This window comes from Python bivittatus, unplaced genomic scaffold (genome assembly GCF_059951505.1).
Source record: "Python bivittatus isolate LINGU-HERP-01145 unplaced genomic scaffold, Pbiv_v1 ctg000160_np1212, whole genome shotgun sequence".
Lineage (NCBI taxonomy): Eukaryota > Metazoa > Chordata > Lepidosauria > Squamata > Pythonidae > Python > Python bivittatus.
Window position 1 is genome coordinate 9,285,217 of NW_028277076.1, and position 15,760 is coordinate 9,300,976.

Here is a 15,760-nt window from a genome sequence, read left to right on the forward strand (position 1 = left end):
GCCTGAGACTTATTTCAGGGCACAGTCACCCATTTTCACGCACTCAAAGTTTTGGGAGTCGTGGGGCTGAATTTCTGCTGTGTGTTCCAAAGTCCGGAACAGCCTTTCTTCTTCCAGACGGAACTACAACTCCCAAGATGCTGCTGGTGGGACATTCTGAGAGTGGCAGACCCAGCACACCTGGAGTCCACCTGGTTAGGGAAGGGAACCACCTGGAACCCCAGAGGGGCTTCTTAACACGAGAAGCAAAAGGCCCTTCCTCGCTTTGCACATTTCTGCAGCGGCTGCACCCCACCTTTGCTGTTAATTTTGGTCTGTGCTTTCCATGCCCGCCAGGTGGCATCTGTGTACCAACGCCATCTTTCCAAAACACAGTCCTTTCTCTGTTCAGCCGAGAAACGCTGCCACTCAACCTGGCCAACTGCAGAGAGGTGCCCCTTGGCAGAATGCAAACTCCAGAGCAGGCAGTTAGCCTCGCTCAGGGCGAAAGGACTCTGCCGACCGAAGGGGACGCTCCTTCCGTAACTGTATTTTGTTGGGTGCCAAAACTTCGGGCATCCTCCTACAGCTTCCCCAGAGAGAAATCTCTCTGCCCAGGGAAGAGATGTAATGCAATTCTGCAGCCTGCTGTGAAATGCTGCAATTTGATAGCCTCTCTGCCTCGGTGGCTCCCTTATTATAGCAAAAGGTAACCAGATGAGAATTTGCCACTGCTTATCACCGTAGTTCTCTGGCAAAGCACATCTTTAAAGAGAGAAAATCCTTCTTTTGAGCACTGGGTTTTCCAGCAATCGGGAGGAGTCTGGTCGCACGAAAGACTGTGCCTTATAATAAAATCTGTTAATTGGACAAGGTGCTACCAGACTCCTTCTGATTTTTGGCTAACAGAGACCTAACATAGCTTTCCCCCTACAAGGTCTTCTCCAGTGGAAAAGATCTCAGGAGGGATCTGTTGAGAAAAATGTTACCAAAATGACCCCATTGGATGATGCCAACTCTACACTACTGGGTGATGGGAGAGTGGACTTGTGCTTGTTCCATTTAACATTTCCAGCATAATATCACCTCTCAAAGAGAACTGGCTCTCCTAAAACTCTTGAAAAATTATGGGAAGAAAAACTGAGATCCAAACAAGATGAATATTTACAGCGTAACGCTCCCTTTAAATCTATCTCAGTGAGTCATCAAGTGACTATAAAGGTAAGTTACAGATGCAACTTTTAAGAATTGCACTATATTCATCTATACCTTTCTAGATTATGTTTGAGAGTGTAATTAAACTGATTCATGTTACAATTACTAGTGACTGTGCTCATTTACACATTCATTTGAGCTGAAAGTTAGGAAACCTGACAAATTACCAGTCGTTGGTAATTAATGCCAGGATGTCTCTACTGTCCATCTTCCCCAAGCCTTATAAAATTGCAGAATGAGAAATTAATTCAGTGTATTGGTTAGTTGCCAGATTTATTATAGCAAAACCCTGGAAAACTGAAATACATCTCTCCTCAGCTGAACAGTATCTAAAAGTACAGGAAACAGTATTGGTGGAGAAATTAATAGAGGAGCAAAAAGTCCTGAAGAATCCTTTAATAGGGACAGTTTTATTCAAAGGTGGTCTCCATTTTTTAGTGATATCAATAAAGTGCTTCCTAGCAGATTATTTTTGCCTATTAAATGTCCTTCTGGGAAGACAGGCTTAAAACTTTGTCTCTTTCAAACGTCCTTAGGTATGGTCCCAGTTTTTGGTTTCTATTATGCTGTTCCATTTTTTTTCTCTCTCTCTCTCAATAAACATTTGATCTGTTAATTCATTCATAACATTAAAAACAGAAAAAAAGGAATTTGCCATTTATTTGAAAGGATAAAGTTAGTGAAAGCCATCAAGAACAGCATCATCTTACTGTCTTTTTCTACTAATGTGTTTCATAAGCCACTCCCTTCTGGATCCTCTTTAAAACAACACAGCAAGGAAACACTGGTATAATTTAAGGCTTGGTCTTCACTGTGAAAAGGAAACAAGGTTTTTCAAAAGTGGAGGCCAATTGGGACACAGAATCATAAGGGGAACAGGTGTTGTGACCACCAGCTCCCCCCACCCCAAGCACTGACACGTTGAGAAAACCTTCTCAATCCTGAAACATATTCCAGATGCGTGGACTTCAACTCCCAGAATTCTTCAGACACGACAGCCATTGCTAAGAAGGCTGGAAATTGAAAGATGCATTCAGAGGTATGGACCTCAACTCTCCGAATTTCTCAGCCAGCATGGCCGTTGCTAAGAAAACTGGTCATTGATGACCAAACATCTGGAGGGTGACCACAGAGAGAACGCAGACTTAGAAGAAGGTAGAGTTGAAGAGGGCTTGGTCAACCTTCTCCAACTTAGGGCCCTCCAGATGTGTGCAACTTCAACTGTCACATCCCCTAGCCAGCATGGATAAGATTGTGAGTTAGGGTCCAAAACATTTGGAGGCCACCAGGATGGGAAAAGTGGCTCTAACATCTGAATCCAAGATTCAGGAAAAAGAGAAAGCAACAGACCAGACTGAGAAAGAATGGAACCACATTAACAGCATAAAAAGAAACCCATAACAATCTGTATATGAAAGTCTCCAGAGATGTGGGTGGGGTGGGGGTGGCAATCACAGCAAGAAGAGACATAGGACCATAACTGGACAGCCATGTTCTTTGCACCTATGCAGGAATCCCTCCTTGACAAATTATTCACTCTCAAAGGGTGAAGATCAGTCCTTCTTTTGTGGGAAAATCTGAGGGGCTTTCTTTCAATGCAAACCCATCTCTCTACACTCCCCAAACCAGGTTGGAGACAGCAAAAGCTACAAAGAACGCCACCTTCCACTTTTCGATGCCTCACCTCATTTCAAACACTTTGCTCCGTTCGTCCTGCCCTCCCCAAAACTAGACCAGAATAACTCAAACAAGAGATCCCACTCACTTTCTCTTTCTCTCCATGCGCCGGGAGACGATGCAGATCCCCTCCTCCAAATTCCTGCACCGGGACCCCTCCCCGTTTCGCCAGTCCTTCCTCCCCCGACCACAGCGCATCCCCCAAGAGGAAGAGACCCACAACGAGAAGAGTTTCCTCTCCCCCCCACCCCGCCCCACCGTGACGGCATTTGCTTGGACCCAGACCAAAGGGCAAGATTCAGCCCACCCTCCACGCTTGGTCTAAAGACAGCGCTCGACACACTCACAACACCCCGGAGAGGTTTCTTCTCGCTTCGGCTGCCTGCCTGGTATGGAGAACGGCCTGAGCTTTGGGGTTTCTGCCCCCTCCCTTCAGCGAGTTACTCTGTGAGTCAGCAGAAAGAGACATGAGAGAACCCTAGGAATGCTGCCGAGTTCTGATGCAACCGCGGCTGTTTAAAAAAAAAGAAAAGAAAAGCCACATGAAAAGACCGAGTGGGGAAGTGGCACACGCCAGTGCCCGGGTGTTCCTGGGGCTCCGTTCAGCGGGGATTGCAGGGAGCATTTCCCTGATGCTGCAAAGCCCAAGATTGTCCAGATTCCTGCACAAAACCCGTCCCCCCTTTCTGGAAAGCTGCAAAGGGCGAGCAAACTTGCACGGGGTCTGTGGCTGCGTTATGGGGGTTGTGGCGGCTCCATCTCAGCATTAGGAAATGAGAAGACCTCTAGGCTAGAAGGAAGGGGGTCAGGGGCAGGTTTGGAGCCCCCTCAGTCCCAACATTATGGGGCAACGAGACCAAAGCTGAGTTTCCGTGAAGACAACCGAGTGTCTGAGGCTGTAACTATTCAGAAGCAGCAATGTGCCCGCGGGCCCGTGGGGGGACGTGGCATGGCGGTATGTCATCTCCCCTGATATCAGAAAGGGCAGCTTAGTGAGGGTCACCCAGCAGAAAAGTCAGAGGTTAGGGCACATGGCGCTTGGTTGAACCTCGCATGCGGAAAGTCACGAGTCAATTGTCACCCTTTCTGGGTAGGGTGGAAAAAAGATTATGGTGAGAAACTTGACAGCCATGTATTGAACAGAGACCAGTGCTGAGCATGGATGTTCTCACACCCCCAACGCTACAGCGTTTGCATGAACCACAGATGCCCTTCACTGTTTTATATGTTCCTACATTGCCCACAGACAGAATTCACAAGATGTTCCTATATTTTCTTTCAAAAACAGAACAGAAATTCAACTACTGAAAGATCTCAAGGCTGTCCAGATGTTCAGTCTCTTTCTTTCTCATATCTGCTACCTTCTAGATGTCTCAGGAGACAGCTTTCTCCAGCCTACCACCCTCCAGGTGTTTTTGAGACTACAAGGCCTCTATTTCCAGTCAGTATGACTAAAGCTGTGGATTTGGGGGTCTGGAGTCCTATCATTTATTGAAGGGGTCAGGCTGGGGAAAGCTGATGAGTATGAATGCACAAAAATGGTTGACAAAGATGGGAGGTCTATCGGTCAGGTGATCCTGGGGACAGCCTAAATCAGAAGATCACCTACTTCTTTCAGGAGAAACTCAAGATATTCAGAAATTCTCCTTTAGAAACATGGAACAGAACCTCAACACATATCTGCGAGTCTTTTTCTCCTGCGTGAAGACCAGAAGGTCCAGTCAGGAGAGAGTTACTGACTCTCAGTGGTTTCCTCTGATGGATCCAAACTATTAACATAAAGGCAGTTGTGATCTATCAAGCCATGATTTGCCAAAAAATTTAGCTGCTTCTTTTGTTCTTCAGCGTTGCTTCTATTTACAGTTGTTCGGTACAAGTAACACATACTTCAGCCCAACCTTTCCAGTTTTGCACCTCAGCTCAGATGCTCATTTATCCAGAATAAGGACCAGAAGTGTTCAATATTCTACAATGGATTCTGCTTAAATCTCCATCTCCATCTCCATCTCTAGATGTGTGAGGATTGTAATTCCCAGAATTCCTATGGCTTTGCTGGAAAACATCTGGAAGGCTCCAGATTGGACTGTGGCAATTGTGGCAGGCATAATGCTACATTGCATTATGCTGTTTCCAAAAGACCCTTTTGGCCAGAACCACCATATTCCTCCTGGGCGCTTTTCATGTGTCATTGTGGGTTTCGGATCCTTAATTTCATGTGATTTCTTCAGCGATGTTTGCGCTGTGGTTTCTGAGATGGACCATCTGATGGGGAAAGGCAACAGCTCTGTTCGCAAGACAAACCCCAAGCTTCTGACCTTCTGACAGTTTGCAGGATTTTATGATTTATCCAGAACTGGTCACTTTGCAAGGCAAAAAACAAGTCTCTGCCCAAATAGGTCATAACCTCAGTCATACAACCTCAAATGTTTGGCTTAAGCACAACACAAGGTAGCTTTCTCCAGCCTAATGACCATCAAATGGACTTGGGTCTATAACGTCCAAACTTCCATACTGCCAGTAGAGCTAACCTAAAATAACAACCGCTTGGTTTCATTCCAAAACGTGGCCAGAAGAGACTTGACTGATGGTGGGATAAACCTGGCCACAAGGGTGGCTTGCCAAGCACAGAACTGCTTGCTGCAGAAGCTGTTTTCTGCAAAATGCACCATTCCTGGTCTCACCTAAAGCACATTCAAGATGGCGAGCTCTCAATCTACTACCTTCCCAAATCCAGAGGACTTTCCCAAGATCTTTTTCAACCATCTTTCCTGTTTTAAACACACACCCCCTTTGGAATCATGCTACAAATCTGGGATTTCCAAGTGATTTCTTCATCCCCTTGCACTCTGAATGGCCAGATCTTGAACTACGTCCTTCAAGATAAACAAAAAGCCCTCATCTTTGGTTGGGTTTCATGGCAAATAATTTGAAGGCACAATTCCCCAGGAATTACGCAAGGGTTGAAATCCCGTCTAATCAAACAATATTATGGGGGCTAGCCTGACTTCATCAGCTTCCCAATTTCTTCCCATCAAAAGGTTGTTTGGAAGCACAACATTATGCTCTGAAGCTTGGAAATGTTTTCACAGTGCACAGGCGAAGCATGCTTGTGGCTTGTGGCTTTTGAGATTTTGAAATCGTTGTCACACAGCATGAAGGCAATCTGATTCCCCCGCTCCCTTTTTTTAACCATGTTTCTGATATGCTTCCTGAGATAATACTCGGTTTTCATATTAGGCACTCTAATTCCATCAGCATTTGCAAAATTTTGCCAAGCCACTGATAAGGAAAACTGAGTGCCACTGCAGGAATTATGGGGATAGGCTTGGCTAGAAGAACCAGGTTTAAGTTTCCACTTGATCACATAGCTCACGGGGTGACTTTGGGACATCTACTCTTTAGCCAAATATACCACAGGGGGTTGATGGGCAAGGGGGAGAGAGGAAATTAGAAGATTCCCCCTATGGATGGTTCCTTGAGCAATTTTTAAGTCAGTCAGTCAGTCAGTCAGTCAGTCAGTCAGTCAGTCAGTCAGTCAGTCAGTCAGTCAGTCTGTCTGTCTGTCTGTCTGTCTGTCTGTCTATCTATCTATCTATCTATCTATCTATCTATCTATCTATCTATCTATCTATCTATCTATCTATCTATCTATCATCACATTTATATAACTGCCCATCTCATGTAGTGACTCTGGGCGGTGTACATAGTTAAACAATCCAAATCATAAAAAAAATTAAAATCCAACCAAAATAAATTAAAAAGATTAAAAACAAAATGGCGAAAAAGCATACAAGAGAGCACATTCCATTTAACCATCATATAACCATCTAGCAGGTTCCACTCCAACCCAGTTGACAAGACCATGTTTTAAGGGCCTTCCTGAAGGCCAGCATCCAGAGAGAAGATGAAGTAAAAATACAACAAAGGAACGAATAAAAAGAAACTACCCAGGCTATTTGCTTAGATATATTTTTTATATAAAACTCTATCCTGCCTGTCTAATGCAGATGTATCTCTCAGGGATTATATAAGTTAATAACATGCATTTGGAACAGAAGAGAAATGTTGTTAATAAAGAAATGTTAAGTGTGTGAACGCAACCTCCAACGTTTCAGCAGGATTTCTTGGCGTGGCCTGCTGCAAATTTCCCCAATCGGGCACCCGCTTGAATCTTTGGCCCTGGGAATCCCCAAACACCACATGGGGATTTGCTGGCTGGGAATCTGGAGCACTGCAGCCTCAACACATCTGGAGTGTGGTGTGCTGGGTCACAAAGAATTCACTGTGAGAAGCAGGGAAGGCAATGAGGGGATCAGCAAGGTCGTGTGCACACGACGCACTGATGCCAAAAGAAGAGAACAGACAAGGAAGTCTCAGATCCCATATCTGAGGTATCCAGGCGTGACCGGATAATGACACTTCGCTGGCTGGTGGAAAATCAGCTATCGATCTACAATCGGAAAGCTCTAATTTCTTTCCAGGCGCACCTGAATCCCTGCTTTGTGGCCAATCTGCCAAAGCTAAAAAATATAGATCCTTCCTCAAGCAGTTTTTGCCCAGTACACCCAATACCCTTCCTGACCATCAAGAAACCAGCGCTCAGTTATGGAAGATGGGAAGGGGAATATGGGCTGAGTGCCCTCACCCTCAAGCAGGTGCCCTCCTGCCAGATCTAGAATTCAGAAGCGGGTTCTTCCTTTTTATGGACGCTGAACTGGAAAAGAAATGTGGGAAGGGAAGACTGTATATTGTAATCCCGGCAAGATTATTGTATACACAAAGATGGAAGAATAATGAAGTATCCACAGAAGAAGTTTGGATTATTTTTTAAAATTTTGTATATTTTTATTGCATTGATTTTTTTAAAAAAAGAAGCAGGTTCTTCCTGAGGGCATTGCCATCCTAATTTGATTCGAGATAAGACAATTCTCCCTGGTTTTCTCAACCCACTCTCTGTATGCCAGTTCACAAGCATAGATGTCTTTGGGGAAGGGATCTTAATTAGTGTTTTTTTTAAAAAAAAATGTAGGAAGCTCTGGATTCAAAACCTGGCATCTCCAATTTAAAGGGTCAGAGGGCAAGCGATGGGAAAACGCTTTCTTGACCTGGAATCTCGGATCAAGATGACCAGTCAACACGTACAATGAATGGGCCAAATGCATAAATAGTTTGGTGAATGCAGCCCCTTTCATTTAAAAAACACGCTTTTGTTTCGGAAGTTTAGCATTACATGGAAAGAGGGGACAAAGGGGGCACTTAATCAGTCCCACTCATTACCGGATTTTCCTCATTCTTGGTGGGCTAATACAATAAAGACCTCTAATCTGCATTTCTTGCAGAGAAAAGAAAATTCAGCAAGGAAGAAAACCCCACTGGTCCGGTCGCCTTGCAAAGTGGCCCATTCTGCGTAAATCTCTTTGCTTGCCCCCAGGTAGACGTTGCAGTGACACAACCCACAATGACAGGCTTTGACACCACCACCACTTCCGGGGGGGGGGGGAGGGAGGGGAGAAGGGTTGAATGGCTTTTCCCACCCTATGGAAAAGTAGGTGGGGCAGCACCGTTTGCTCTCCAAATGTGTGAAAATGCAACTTTCTCAGCTGGATCCAGAGAGATGGAAGACTATAGCAGTGTGGAATTCTGCAGGGGGAGTAAATTCTATATAAACGTTCTGAGTTTCTATGCAAGGTATGTTTAAGACAGAGATTTTTCCTGGCCAGAGAAGGAAGGTCAGCGCGAAACTTTTATTTCCTTGGATCCCTGATGGTGCTAAGGAAGAACTGAAATCCTGCTTCAAGAAGACTGCTGGTTACACACATCTCTCGAAACCCAGGAGGTTAAAAAAAAAAAAAAAAGCAATGCGCAAACAGCATTTTAACAACAGCCAGGGGGCTATGCCCATCAGCGCATTTGTTTAAAGGCAGGGGGGGATATATAACTCATTCAGCTTTAATATTCATAGCCAGGTCGATTTGCATATTGTGCCATAAATAGTCGATGCCGAGGTGAAATATGAAGTGCCCCACTTGCATTTCTAATTCTGCCTAAAATCAAACGTTCTTTATCTCTTAGATGGGTGTTCTGATTTATACTCGCTGTCTTGCAACACAGGCTTCCCACTGCCAACGCATCACCTGTAAAACAAAGGAGAGATGGGACCCAGCTCTGAGTCTGTGCAAGGGATTGCACGGTTCCTGGAATTTCATTCTTCTCCTCAATGCCATTCGGGGCATTGCACAAATTGGCAGAAATTTCACAAACCATTGCAGTACATCAAACCGTCTCCACTTGGACAATCAACAGCAAAAATCCCAGGGTTTAAACTCTCTCCTGCAGCTTTCCCCAACCTGCTGCCCCTCCAGGTAGGCCAGACTCTAACCCCCATCATCCCCAACCAGCACAGCCTGGAGAGAGAGCATTCCAAACCCAGAACACCTTTTTCAGGAAGGTCCTTCCCAAGGGGGTCCACAAAGCCTGGTCAACATATTAAAATGATGGCCGCGATGGGGGATCGACGCTGGGCCCAAATCATCATCATCATCATCATCATCATCATCATCATCATCATCATCATCATCATCTTCATCATCATCACTGTCAATTAAATGCATATGGTGCCTGACCAAGCAAACATATGTAGGAAACTTGCACATTTTCCCTTAAAATAAAGTTCCCCGCTTGACGTGCAAGGAAAGAAATTAAGATGTGATCTGCTTGTTTGGTATTGATAATTGTGCACAGATCTAGAGGAGGGCAACTGTACCTATGTTGGCATCACGGAAGGGGTCATCTTAATACATCTTGGGTCAAGGGTTAAAGAAGACTACTCTAGGACCTACAGTCAACCTCCTTGGGAAATAATTTTTTTAAGATGATATGGAGACCACGGCACCAGGGCTGTGATCTGAACTGTGTTTGTGTTGTCGTTGTCTGCGAATCGTGATAACAACTCAAGGTCTTCCGGCTGGACCAGATCCTGCTGCAAGCTGAGAAAGGAAAATAAATACTGCTTTGGAATTCAAAACAAGAAAGAACTGAATAAATAAGAAAGGAAGGAGATTCATACAGGCAACAGACCAGAGGCCACTTTTAGAGCGATGTGGCTATAAGGAGAGCAACTTTCGTTTAAGGCTGATGGAGGGTAAAAAAAGGAAGGATTCAAAACTCATTTCAGGACAAATCGACTTGACTTTACTCCACGGGCTTTTAATGGCATAAAGCGCCCAGAGTTGCTCCAGAGTTGGGCATTTTTAAATTTTTTAAATAATTTAAAAATAATTCAGTGGATGTAACCCCTAATCTCCCGGAGCTGTATGTTGGGTCTTCAATGCAATATGGTGCATACATTTGAAACAGAATTCCAGTTGTGGCTCGTTTGCTACTCCCCTTCCTCTGGATGGGACCCAGCCCTCCCACAAAGTTAGTTCTGTTTTGAGACGATGCTGGTATTTTGCAGAAGGAAATATCAGCTGAGCTGAGGTAGCCTTGAGAAAGACCTTCCCAGATATTTGGAGAGAAACCATTCCCCTTCTCTCCAATTTATACTTTTTTTAATCCATTCAATTGTGTCTGATTCTCGGAGACTGCCCAGACAAGTCCCTGCAGTTTTCTTGGCAAGGTTTTTTGGAAGTGGTTTGCCATTGCCTCCTTCCCAGGGCTGAGAGAAAGTGACTGGCCCAAAGTCAGCCAGCTGGCTTCATGCCTAAGGCAGGACTAGAACTCAGGGTCTCCCGGTCTCTAACCTGGTGCTTTCACCACTACACCAAACTGGCTCTCCCAATATATACTTTGCACTCTCCAAATGCATCAATCTGCAAACCGCATTATTCCCAGCAAGAAAGATTTGCCCATTTACCACATCTACCACATAATTTTGAACTAGAATTTTTTTTGGGGGGCGGGGAATCCTATGCAAATTAAGCCAACAGGAAAAATGTTGCATAGGAATATGTTCAGCTTGTGCTGGAAGTTTTCTGGGGCAAATGACCCCATGAGTTATAGAATCATAGGGCTGAAAGGGACCTTGGAGGTCTCCTAGTCTAACCCCCAAAATGAGGCTGACCCTTTAGGAAAATCTGCATTATCAGTTGTGGGATCCAGAAAATCTTCCTTGGGAAAAATTTCATGGTGGACTTGTAATCTAATATATTTGGAAAATATCCAGCTGCAGAAGGTCATTTTAGGCCAACGGTATTTAATGGACCAATGGTTACTCTAGGTAAAAAACGAGCTTTCATTTTCTTTTTTAAATTAAATAACAGCCAAAGATTTGCATCTTGGTGATGCTGGAATGCATTTCTTTTTCTCTTTCCTGCCCACCCCCCTGCAACCATCATTACTTTTCTTCTTAAGCTGGTTAAGACTTTCTCTGGGATTAATTAATTGTTGCCTTTCACATTTACGGGTAGTTAAGTATTAAACCACAGCGTTGGTGGTGAGCAGAGGATCCCTAAGGGGCTCGGCCCCCTCCCCTTCTGCCTGGGTACAAACGTCTGGTTTCAAATGGAGGGCATTTTCCAGAAGATGATGAAAATATACTGGCTTAAATGAGGATGCCCCGAGAGGTTCTTTAATATCTGCCAAGCCCCATATACCATTTGAAGCTTGGCATGAGACCATCTATAAAGCATTTCATTCTTTTAAAGGCCTTTTGATAGCATTTACTCAAGGTCCACCGTTTGAATAAATGGTGCAGATGGTCTCACTTCCTGTCTGAAAGAATTCCCAGAAAAAATCCTTGTCCAAAACACTGAAAACCTCTGCTGTGGGAGCCACGTTCCATGGTCAAAACAGCCTGATGCCAGAGGTGGTTGCTACCAAAACAAGGAACTGTCCCTCGCCCAAAAAGAGAGTCCCTTTAACCCCATTACACAGCACGGAAGGGAGAAAGAGGTGCAAGGACGTGAACTTTAATATCAATATAAATAGAGCTCGCATTTGATACATGGCAGCTGCTGGGATTCTTCCTAGCTTTCCTACAATATATCAGAAGTTCTTTCATCCTTGTTTGCCTGTTCATCTGCTCTGGACTAATTTGCCAGGAAGAAGACGGACACCTGCTTGTTGTGTAGAACAGTCTACCCCAAACTGGTAGCAATGTGTTGGATGTCAACTCTTAGAATTTCCAGCCACGCCAACCAACACAGTTAGAGGGCACTGGCTTGGAAAAGGTGATGTGAACGATACTGAATTGGATGGGCCTGAGAGGTATGGAAAACACATGTGTGTGCATGAAGAACAATTTTTTGCTCAACTGGTGGTGGTGGGAAAGGACAGCAGAGGAATTTGCACCAGCAAAGGTCATCACGGAATCCATGATGGTCCTTGTAGCATGTTTGGTTAGCACTAGTTTGGACTGTGAATCGACTGTAGCTGTTAACTAAAAAAATCTCGCAAGTTTATTCGGTCAACAGTTTTTATTTACCCAGCTCTTTTGAAGGCTGCTGTCTGATGCAAGTTGCCTCATTTTGCCTGACGTGGTAACCGTCTCTGCCCTAACGCAACTTATCTGATTCCATGTAACCGGTGCATTAATAAGCATACTGCCAAACATCAATAAACGTATGGGTTCAGGAATCCAAAGAGAAAGACTGAGCGACAGCCAGAGTCCTACCTACAGGCCATTTCAGGACGATGTTTCTCCCCAAGCAGCTTACGGGAATCCGACTCGCCCTGCTCCAGTGAATTTCATTGGCATCCAGAGACCAAGGAAAGAATTTGCTCGGGTCCCCCGTTGATTTAAATTTTGCACCGTTCAGACGCACTTTGGCTTGGTGCCTGGACCTAATTTTAAACCCATTTACTAGAAATCTTACAAATTAAAAGAAATGCAGATAATGTTGTAAGAATCCTTCGGGCCAAGTGGAAGCTCAACATCACCTTCCTGGTGCTTCGGAGTCAAAGACTCCAGCCACAAAAGCCAGATCTCCCCAAAGCTCTTTGGCAACAGCGAGGGGGATCTTGTTTAGTTAAAGCAGGGTTTCTCAACCTTGGCCACTTTAAGACCTGTGGACTTCAACTCCCAGAATATTATGCTGGCTGGGGAATTCTGGGAGTTGAAGTCCACAGGTCTTAAAGTGGCCAAGGTTGAGAAGCCCTGGGTTAAAGGCTGCTTTGATTCATGACAAGATTGTAAGGAAAGAGGGAAGAGAGGAACTGTTCAGGGGGCCTGGAGGATGAAGGGCGTAACAAGCAATCAGGGCAAGAGGCAGAGAAACCAAAGCAGCCCACCCAGCAATATGAGATGAGGACAGTTTAAAGGGAAGAGCTGGGAAACCCCACGTCCTCTCTTCCTTCAAAGGAAGGGATACCCAAGCAGAGGAGGATCGGCAACTGGCCGCCCTGAGAGCAATGCACTCCCAGCCCCTGAAGCTGGGGTCTGCAGAGCCCCAACACACAATGCATTTTTCGAAAATGAGCGAAAACCTGCAGAGAGTTACTGAATGTCTTTCTAAACCCTTAACAGGAGCTCCATTCTGGGTCATGTGACCAGGAGGGGGCTTAGAACAGAGCAGCTGGCAGCATTCAGAGCCCCTGCCTTCCTGCCCCTCCCATGGGGATTTCTATGCGGGTTTTTTTTCTCCCCAGCCCCCGGCCAGATCGGACCCATTTTAAAACTCGGACTTTATTTTCCTGGCATCTCCCTCTGCACCAAACTTGGTCCTGTTCTGTATAGTTTTCAGAAAGCTATTGTGCTAATGGACAGACAGACAGACAGACAGACAGGCCCAAGTCCTAGAGTCCCTGTATTGGAAAGAAGAACAGGGATATTCTCCAGCGATGGGAACCACAAAGAAAGATGCTAGGGGACGATGGGTCTCAGCCTTTTGTTCTTAAGTCCTGCTAAAAGGATGAAGGCTTCAAGTTGAGCTGAACACCCAGGAGTGGGGGGGGGAGCATCCGTCCCTTCATCAAAGAACCTAGGTCCCATCACGATAGACACAAAAAGTCTGCCCCCCCCCAAAAGAACACAACTTTGTTTACAGGCACTCTGTTATTTCTCATTTACATTAAGTTTTTAAAGACCTGCTTGAAGTATCAATGGCACACCCTTTGCCCACCTAGATTCCTTCTGAGTTTTACCTGTTGGAAGCCTACCACCAGCTCTATAGGTGTTGGAAGATCTTCTAGCAATCAAAAATGGAGGAACTGCATGGGCCAAATCACCTGGAACTTATAAAAAAACCAGCTCCTCTTTCTTGCTACCAACAGAGCAATGAGGGTAGACACCCTCCCAATCCAGATTGTACAAATCTGAATCTGGTTAGTAGTCCAAGAACAAGGACTTTTGGTAGAACTCTGTTGCCTACTCCACACCTAGCCGCATTCCCCCAGAATATGTGTTCTCCTGAGTAAGTGCAAGTTTTGGGGGATTCATCATCATTTATAACTGTCATGAAACACCTCTATATTTCTAGCAGAAATCATCTGATTTTTCTAAAGACAACAGAGGCCTGCCCCAGGTTCACCATCTAAAACATGTAACACAGGTTAGGCTCACTGAGATAAGACTGGAGAAAGACATTTACGAAGACCCACGAATGCCAGACTAGAGGAAGTTGCTAGGTTGTCAGGTGCAATGCTGTTCTGATGCTAGAGAGCTGCAAAGAAAAAGGAGTCAAAAGAAGGTCTAGAAGATGCCTGCTTCAAGATGTTATGAACTACAGTTTCCAACACTCCTGGCAACTCCATGCTGGCCGTGGAATGATGGGAACCGCAGACAGACTCACTTAGGGGGTCCCATGATGGGGAAAGCTGCTCTCACCATTGCAGCTTCCTTCTTTAGTTCTTCCCTACCCTTCAACTCTTCTATCCTACCCAAGAAAGCTCTAGATTAAGTTCCCCATTGGTTACACTCTGCTCACAGGTTCTGAAGCACTTCTGGACAAGACCAAGACTGGTCTGACTCTGCTGACCCAGAGCTCCTGTTTTTGTCCCCCTAGTCCCTGCTAAATTTAGTCAAGCAACACTGGAATTACTTTTACTTGCTGTCTGTCCTCAAATCTCCTTTGCTGCAGCTCCCTTCTTCCCTTTCTTTCCACCAACGTGACTCCTTCAGCCTCTGCTTCTCCTGCTCCATCCTTGAGCTAGATGAAATGGGCCTTCTATCACCTTCATCGATTGAGTGGAACAAGAAGACTATTGCTCCTTCCCTGATGCAACCTCCTGTAAATATCTAGGGGAGGTTTGATTAGAATGCGGCTTCATTATCCATGTTATCCAACTATGAGAGAAGTAGAATAGCGATATGAAGGGTGAAAGTGAATGCCTTCTTCCTAGTTTCCATGACCTTTGAGGCTTAGCTGCATCCTAACAAAGAGGTGGATGCAACTAGTGAATGCTGGCTCGGTCAACATCCTTATTCTGAAATGATGGGTCAGTCTTGTTTTTATTACTGAAATCTGGTTACACGAAGAAGTAGCTGTCCATGGCTGTGAGCCTCTCCCAAATGTCTCCACCAGATGATCAGGTGCAACACTGAGCGTGGCTTGAGCGGCACTGGGTGGGATGGAGGTTGTTCTATACCCTGAACCCTACTGGCCATTTGTCACCTGAACAACGTCTGGTTGTCCAAAACAAATGGATCAATGAAAACCATTGGTCAATCATCCAAGATGTAAGGATGAGCTTTAGGGAAAGTTAACCTTCAAGAACTATTTGGGCATACGTCTGCAGGAAATGGCACCTTCTCCTTGGGTTAAAATGGGTTCTATGGGTCTTTCCTGCCTTTGACATATCATTAGTACAGAACAGTTTCCCTTCAATTTTAAGGAGACTGGACGAGGGTGGGAAGGCCTTCTAAGGCTCCAGACATCTTGGAGGCACCGGACAGGCCATTGCCAAGGCAGAACATTTATTTATTCATGGATTTAACAATTAAATATTAATT

At 45.0% G+C, this 15,760-nt stretch overlaps 1 protein-coding gene across 9 annotated transcripts in view; it reads right to left on the reverse strand.

Moving 5' to 3' along the window:
- NACC2 (NACC family member 2) overlaps positions 1 to 15,760 on the reverse strand; it is a 93,894-nt gene that overhangs the window by 23,033 nt on the left and 55,101 nt on the right. Inside the window, exon 1 of one of the 9 annotated variants that reach the window (XM_088147162.1) lies at positions 3,219 to 3,848. The exons of the other annotated variants lie outside the window; for them this stretch is intronic. The gene's annotated coding sequence lies outside the window, so the exon portion shown is untranslated. Of the gene's footprint in view, positions 1 to 3,218; positions 3,849 to 15,760 lie in introns of those variants that run through there. 9 annotated transcript variants of the gene reach the window in all.